Raw genomic sequence first — 7,861 nt, 5'->3', positions numbered from 1 at the left:
TCAATGTTTCTCTCTCATCGATGTTTCTAACTCTCTATCCCTCTTCCTTGCTCTCTGTAAAAAATCAATAAAATATACTTTAAAAAAAAAAGCTGCAACAGGTACACTTCCATAGAATGAGGGAGCTGGGAACAGCAAAAGGTCTATATTTACAAAATAAAAGGAAGGAGGGGAGGAAAACCTCACATGTTCCACGGGAAGTTCGACTTCTGAGCTCAGAAATTACTGTAGTAAACAGTCTAAGGGAATAGTGACCAATTAGAGGGGATATCAAGGCACAAAGGTCTACAATCTTTATAAGCCCTGGAAAAGGGAACACAGTGAGATTCTCTCCCCTTCCCCACGTGGAGTCTGTACTTGTTCCTCAATAAATCTCCACCTTTGCTATACCACCTTCTGTCCGTGGATTCATTCTTCGATTCCCACGGACAAAGAACCCGCGAACCAATCTGCCCAGGGGAACACCGTGTGCTCCAGTCCAAAAATTCTGTTTCACCAGCACGAACAACTTAAAAGCACACGGCATATAATACTTTGACCTTGAAGTGGGTAATCGTGGAACTTCCAAGATCATATCCACTAGGTCAGCCTGAGCATTTATCTATAAAAATCGTTTTTTCAAAAATGCTTAAAAGAGAGTCCTAGAAATAGGGGGACTATATTGGACCAACAGAAGACAGTAATACAGGGACTGCAAATGCGAGACTAGGAATTGACTTGGACATGTAGCTTTTAGGTAAAGGACATCTCGGTCGATGCCTACAGCCAAGACTCGCTGTAACAATAGGAGCTCCAGAAATTTCAAGAGAGGCAGCTGGCTTGAGGAACACCCTCGATAAATGCTCCCCAACAGTAAAAACCCCATTGGTGCAACTCATCAACACGTGTACTAGGGAAGGCCCCCCAGGTGGAATGCTGGATGTGGATTTGTCCAGAGGAGCCGACTCAAGGGAGGATGTCCACCGAGGGAGGAGGAGTAAGGTTACTGAACACAAGGGTTTTCTGAAGAAACGGATCCCGGGGGGGGTCACACAATTTTTTTTTCTTGGCCCATCAGTACTTGACATTAACAGAGTTGCAGAACAAAGCTGGGCTCCCCAAGATCTATCCTTCCATCGCTACCTGAAGCTCTCCAGGTGCACTGGGCTGATGTCTGGGACAATCTCATTGCTGGAGGGGGACCTCGTGCCACAGGCTGCTCTGGGAAGCTGGCAGAGAGAACGCTTTGCCCAGTTACGTTGAAAGGAGTTAAAGCAGAATTGGGTAGACGGGTAAAGGGTGGAGGAAGGAGGAATCATGGAGCTAGCTGAAACCACAAAATGTTTAGGAGAAAAACAGGGTGTTTGAACAAGGATGTTTTTCTTGCAAGTGCAAAATAAAATGTTGCAGAAAGGCCAGGAACCACTCAGAGAGCAGCACAACTAGACAAGAGCCGGCCTTTAGCAGATATTAGGGGAAGGACAGACGCTTCGGGGTCAGCCCATTTGGGTCAGGCGGGGAGCCTGTGTTTGCTTAGGATAATTCCTGCCTTGTTTGAACTCCTTTGGTCCTCGGCTTCATACTTCGATTCCGTGAGACACGACCCTGGGAAGAATTCCTGCTCACCGGTTCCAGTATCAACATCACCACTAAACCACTGCTTAAGTGCAGTCCCCGGCCTTCTTTGTCTGCTCTGTAGTCCAGGAACATTTCTTTAAAAGCCAAAAAATCGGTAAACGTGAGCAGCATGCCAAATATGTCACCAGCCACTTCATCTCTGTGATGCTGCAAAGTTGTTGTGAAGGCCTCCATGTTAAACTCAGGAATCCGCTCCAGCAGCTGTTCTTTTTTATTATTATTATGGGATTCTTTCGTTGTTGTTGTTAATATATTTTAATGCTTTTTTACAGAGAGAAGGGAGAGGGATAGAGAGTTAGAAACATCTAGAAAAATCGATCAGCTGCCTCCTGCACGCCCCCCACTGGGGATGTGCCCACAGTATTATGGGATTTTTAAAAATGAATTTTAATTTACTTCAGTGAAAAAAATCAGCACATCCTCTATAGCACTTGCTGCAAAGATAAAACAATGGGTGTTTAACAAAAAGCCCGGGAATCACTATTTTAGGTTCTAAGTTAATAGTAACTGGTTAATTGCACTTTAAGTTATTTGACCTTTGAAATGATTGTGCAATAGCCTATTTAAAAATGGAACTGTTCTTCTACCCACTGCCTGGTTATAGTAAATGTTGCCCTATAGGCATGTGTGTGCATTAAAGTACACTGTTGTTAGCTGTGGGGTTGGGCCGAGACAGGAGAATGAGCCCCTACCCCCCAACAATAAGGTGGCAGAATTAAACAGGCATAAAGGAACTGTTTTTCCTTTCACTAACTAAAAAGTACTTGTTAAAATAGTGTACAAACTAGATCAAATAGAACTACTTTAAGGAAATAACCTGAAGGAAGGTTAAGCAAAGTCTGTTACCTATTAGACCTATACAAATCGAACATAACCTTTAATGCAATACTGTATAAACTACATGCAATTCCTACCTTAATCTACATACATCCTATGGGTGAGAACAAGAGTTCCTTACAACTGCTGTCAAGTAGCCACTGAAGATGGAACCATCCATTACACGCAGTCTCCCATTAACTGATGGACTTAAACTTGATTCACTGATTTGCACCTGAACTTCAAAAGGTGGATGGTTGGAGTAGATGTGACAGCCTAGTTCAGTGGTCGGCAAACTGTGGCTGGCAAGCCACATGCGGCTCTTTGGCCCTTTGAATGTGGCTCTTCCACAAAATACCAACTTCTGCACATGGGCCACGAAGTTTCAATTGCACTGTACATGGTATTTTGTGGAAGAGCCACACTCAAGGGGCCAAAGAGCCGCTTGTGGCTTGCGAGCCGCAGTTTGCCGACCACTGGCCTAGTTCTTCCAAAGGCAGTCCAGGATCCACTGTAGCAAATTGGGCGGCATCCTCGATTTCTTTCCTCACTTCAACATCAGTTTCCTCTAATTCTTCAACACTGGCAAGACTGCTGTTCACCATTCTATCCTTGGGAAGCATGATAGAGTCACTCTTACTTCTTCCTGAATTCCTCTCGGGTAGATAACTGATGCCAGGATCACGCACGTTGTGTCCATAGTAACGTCTGCTGCTCCATTAGTATAGGCCCCTTTCCAGCCCTACAATGGGCAGCTGCAAACTTTGTTGCCTCCCGGACCCATAGGACATCCATTCCAACTACCCTCAGCCCAGGAATGAAGTCGCCTCTCGCAGGGAGCGGCTATCGGGTTAAGCCTCGGACTGACCTGTTAGCAAAGCCACAGACAAGTCCCAGCTTAGAGGGCACAGTCCTCGTAGCATAATTAGACTTGACCTTATGACGCTCCCTAGATCAGTGACGGCGAACCTCAGTGGCTGAGCATTGACCTATGAACCAGGGGGTCAGGGTTTGATTCTGGTCAAGGGCACATGCCTGAGTTGCGGGCTCAATCCCCAGAGGGGCCGTGCAGGAGGCAGCCGATCAATGATTCTCTCTCATCATTAATGGTTCTATCTCTCCCTCTCACTTCCTCTCTGAAATCAATAAAAATACATATTTTTTTTAAAAGTAGGTGTGTAGGTACGTTTATTCTCTTCTATATCTTCAAACTCCTGGTAGTACTTGTCCATGAAATTTCTCTGTAATAACTAGAACTCTCATCCATGATAATGTCCTCTAAATGGTCAACCACAGTATCCAAGTCTGCATCAGAGGCCAAAGAGGAAGACAGCTCTAAACTCTCTTCCTCTAGTGTGTCCATCACTCTGACTGGTCGCTGCTGCATCCACCCCACTCTGGGCCCATCCACCTCCTACCCTTCCAGCTGCCCGGGCTCAACCTCCATTATGCTCCGCAGAGCCCCAACCAAGCATCCGGGAGGCCTTGCCACCGAGGCCACCGCAGGGTCACTGGCTAGCCATGTGCCTCCAGGGCCTCTGCATGAACCTTTGCAACCTTTGCACGGGACTGGCGGCACCCTTGCTTCTTATTACCAACATTTTTTTTATATATTATCCATATGGATTCTTAGACCTATAATTCATTTTCCCAGACAAATAATATTCTACTGTGTGATTATACCACGTTTATTTATGTATTCTCCTTTTTTAATATATATATATATTCAATTGATTTCAGAGAGAAAGGGAGAGGGAGAGAGAAACAGGACCATTAATGATGAGAGAGAATCATTGATCAGCTGCCCCTCAGAGGCCCCACACAGGGGATGGAGCTCAAAACCTGTGCAGGTGCCCTGACCGGGAATCCAACAGTGACCTCCTGGTTTATAGGTCCACACTCAACCACTCAGCCACACCGCCAGGCATGTATTCTCCTTTAACAGACACTTGGGTTATTTTCAGTGTTTTGCTCTTATAGTTATCCTTTTTTTAAGGACCGTAAATAGGTTTGTTTTTGTTGTTATTTAATTTATTTTAGAGAGAGAGGAAAGAAGATGAAAGAGGGAGAGAGGAACATCCATGTGAGAGGGAAGCATCTGCCAATTGCCTCCCTTACCCACCCACACCAGGGACTGAAACCAAGATCTGTGAATGTCCCCTGAACAGAAATTGAACCCCAGCCCTCTCAGATTAGGGGACAACATTCCAACCAACTGAGCTAGACCGGCTGGGGCTGGATTTGTTTTTATAAAAAACTTTCCAAGCTCAGCCAGTGTGGCTCAGTGGTTGAGCGTTGACCTATGAACCAGGAAGTCACGGTTTGATTCCCAGTCAGGGCACATGCCCAGGTTTCCAGCTCAATCTCCAGTGTGGGGCCTGCGGGAGGCAGCCAACCAGTGATACTCTTATCATTGATGATTCTTTTTCTCTCTCCCCTCCCTTCCTCTCTGAAATCATTAAAAATATATTTTAAAAACCTTCCGAGATGTTCTAAGTTTTATAAATTTAAATTGATAATAGGTTCTGTCATTTATTTTGAGTTTACCATCCGCCAGAAATTATGTTAGGTCCTTTACACACATTTAAAAATTTTATTCTCATAACATTCCTATCTAGTATGTATTATCTTTAGACAAAATGACTATTTTTATAGGCAATAGAAACTGAGGTTCCTAGAGGTTAGACAATTCGCTCAAGGTCAATTTACCCAAGCCAAGATCACAACTCCATCTAATTCTCATGTTCAAGTTCCTTCCAGTTCACTCCAGGCCTTAATACTGTGTTGTGCACTAATAAAAACCAAGTGAAATGATGTACTATAAGATTTATAAGTACTTCCTATATAGTTTATATTTTCAATGATTGCAAAGTACACACAGCACAAAATGTGCCATCTTAACCATTTGTAACTGTACAGTTCAGCAATATTAAGTACATTCCCAGGACTGTACAATCCACCTCCAGGGCCCTTACAGTCTTGTGCATATATCCTGGGGCTCATGTGCCAGATCTCCCCTATGGGGAGAATTCCTCCTATAGGTGGGATGCATGGGTTTGCATATGTTCAGCTTTATCAGTTGAGACGAAACTCTTTTCCAAAATGGTTGCACCAGTTTATACTCTCATCAGCAATTACTTTTTAAAAAGTACGTAACACATTAAAATGTTTACAGATGTTCTTTATAAAGTTCCAAATGTTAAAGGAACAGAAAGGCAATACACTGCCCTAGCTGGTTTGGCTCAGTGGATAGAGCGTCCGCCTGAGGACTGGAGGGTCCCGGGTTCGATTCCGTTAAGGGCACATGCCCGGGTTTCGGGCTTGATCCCCAGTAAGGGGCATGCAGGAGGCAGCCAATCAATGATTCTCTCTCATGAGTGATGTTTCTCTCTCTCTTCCTCTCCCTTCCTCTCTGAAATCAATACAAATAAAAGATTAATAAAAGACGAAAGAAAAGGTAATACATGGAAAAATCTCATATCCCCTAAGCATTTCATTCCTTTCCCAGAGGCAATCAATGTTAACAGTTTCTAGTTGCATATAGTTCCCTCTCTTACAACAACTAGTATTCTGCACATACAGTTCTGAAGCTTGCTCACTTCTCTGAACAAACATCACAGGCACATAGCCTGGTGGTCTCTGGAGCGGATTGGATGCATATACTGCTCCGCTCTACACTGCCTGTAACCTTCAACAGGTCATTTAATCGCATTGTGCCTTATATTCCTTATATACATGCTGTGGAAAGAATCCTAACTCAAAAGGTTTCATGGGAATTAAATAAGTTAATATCAATTAAATAAGTTAATAACATAGAACTGTGCCTATTAGAACTGTAACTATTAGCAATATACTTACATCAAGGTTTTCTCAACCTTTTTTACAGTTGCTTGGTAGCTTATTATATAACTACTAGAGGCCCGATGCATGAAATTCGTATAAGAGTAGGCCTTCCTAAGCATAACCAATGGACATAAGACACTGGGGGGTAGGGGAGGCCAGGGGATTGTCAAGGGCGGGGGGGAAAAGGGACACATATGTAATACCCTTTGTAAGACTGTAAGCAATTAAAAAAAAAAGAGTAGGCCTTCCTTCTCCAGCTGCCTACCGGCTTCCCTCTGGCACCTGGGACCAGGCAGCCCTGGCTTGGTCCGTAAGGATGTCTGGTCTAATTAGCATGTTATGCTTTTATTATTATAGATATCACAATTTATTTTAATCATAATGAATAAACATTTAAGTTGTTTCCAGTATGTTGATATTATAAACAGCACAGCAATAACTAACGTATTATTTTCCACTCAGGCTGGTGACGACATCTGTAGGATAAAGTTCTAGAATTGAAACTGCTGGATCAAAGGTATGTGCAGTTATAACTTTAATAGATACTGGTAATGACCCTTCATGGATACATCATAGATTCTCGAATCTATTAACTTAAAGGATACAGGAACTTAGGAAGAGAAAACTAGGTAAGCTACTGTGTTGTCTGGATGATTCAACTAATGCCAGGAGAGGGAAAGTCACACACAGAGTTAGTGGTGGAAACAGCACCAGAACCCATGCAGGTTTCCGGAGTCCTCAAATTCGTTCAAGTCCTTTCACCTCACTGGAGGGAAGGTGGCAGGCTGCTTGCTCTAAGCTCCATCCCCTGGTCAGGTGTAGATCTGTGGTTGCGGAAGGCTCCCTCTAGTGGTGCACATGCCGCCGGTGCCTTACCCGTCTCCTCTCAGCTTCACGGAAGGCTGTTCAGGCGGTGACGTTCTCTGAGGGCAGGGAACTCCGGTGAGGAGCTTTGGCCAGACGTGGGCTTGGCTGAAACATCACGGTATTGCTCCGTTTCAGGCTGGACACTGCCAGGCGCCTACTGCTTGACCTCTGTTTAAATGAGGAACTTCAAGACTAGACAGCATGGCTCTTTTCAGTTTATTGCATGAAGGAGTAATAACAGTCCAAGTTAAAAGCAGACCCCCAAACGGTTCCATTATACAAGCTGTGAGGTTTGTAAACTTGTGACAAAGGACAGAAGGGAAATTCTACTCATTGCAAAGAAATCCTCACTTAAGCTTCTGTGAGCCAAAAGCACTTAAAACCCATGAACCATCAGCTGGTCGTCCTTAGCCAGTCCAGTCTCCACGAGGAACTGGCATATGTTCTTGCGCTGGTCACCCTGCAGCTGAATTAGGTCTCCATATTCTGGATGCTCAATGACAGTACCATTGCAGGCAAATTTCTTCTTCAAGGCCTTCCCTAGTTTCTTTTTATCGTAATCATCAGCGATCCCTTGGACAGCAGTAAGGGTCTTCCTGCCGTTTCTCTGTTGAATTCTTACATGGATATAATCCTCAGTGCCAGCGGGAAGCAGGTCATCACCCTTACCTGCATCAGCAAAGGGGTCGAACGAGTGGAGGTTCTGGATAGCGGACAA

At 44.2% G+C, this 7,861-nt stretch overlaps 2 pseudogenes; both read right to left on the bottom strand.

The window, feature by feature from the left end:
• Positions 1-697: 697 nt before the first annotated feature.
• On the bottom strand, positions 698-3,796 carry LOC102771877 (annotated as a pseudogene).
• A 3,620-nt stretch (positions 3,797-7,416) lies between these two features.
• On the bottom strand, positions 7,417-7,855 carry LOC102772155 (annotated as a pseudogene).
• Between the last annotated feature and the right edge of the window lie 6 nt (positions 7,856-7,861).

The sequence above is a fragment of the Myotis davidii genome, unplaced genomic scaffold (genome assembly GCF_000327345.1).
Source record: "Myotis davidii unplaced genomic scaffold, ASM32734v1 scaffold2708, whole genome shotgun sequence".
NCBI lineage: Eukaryota > Metazoa > Chordata > Mammalia > Chiroptera > Vespertilionidae > Myotis > Myotis davidii.
Note: the sequence above shows the minus strand (reverse complement) of the source record. Positions and strands in the feature narration are given on the sequence as shown.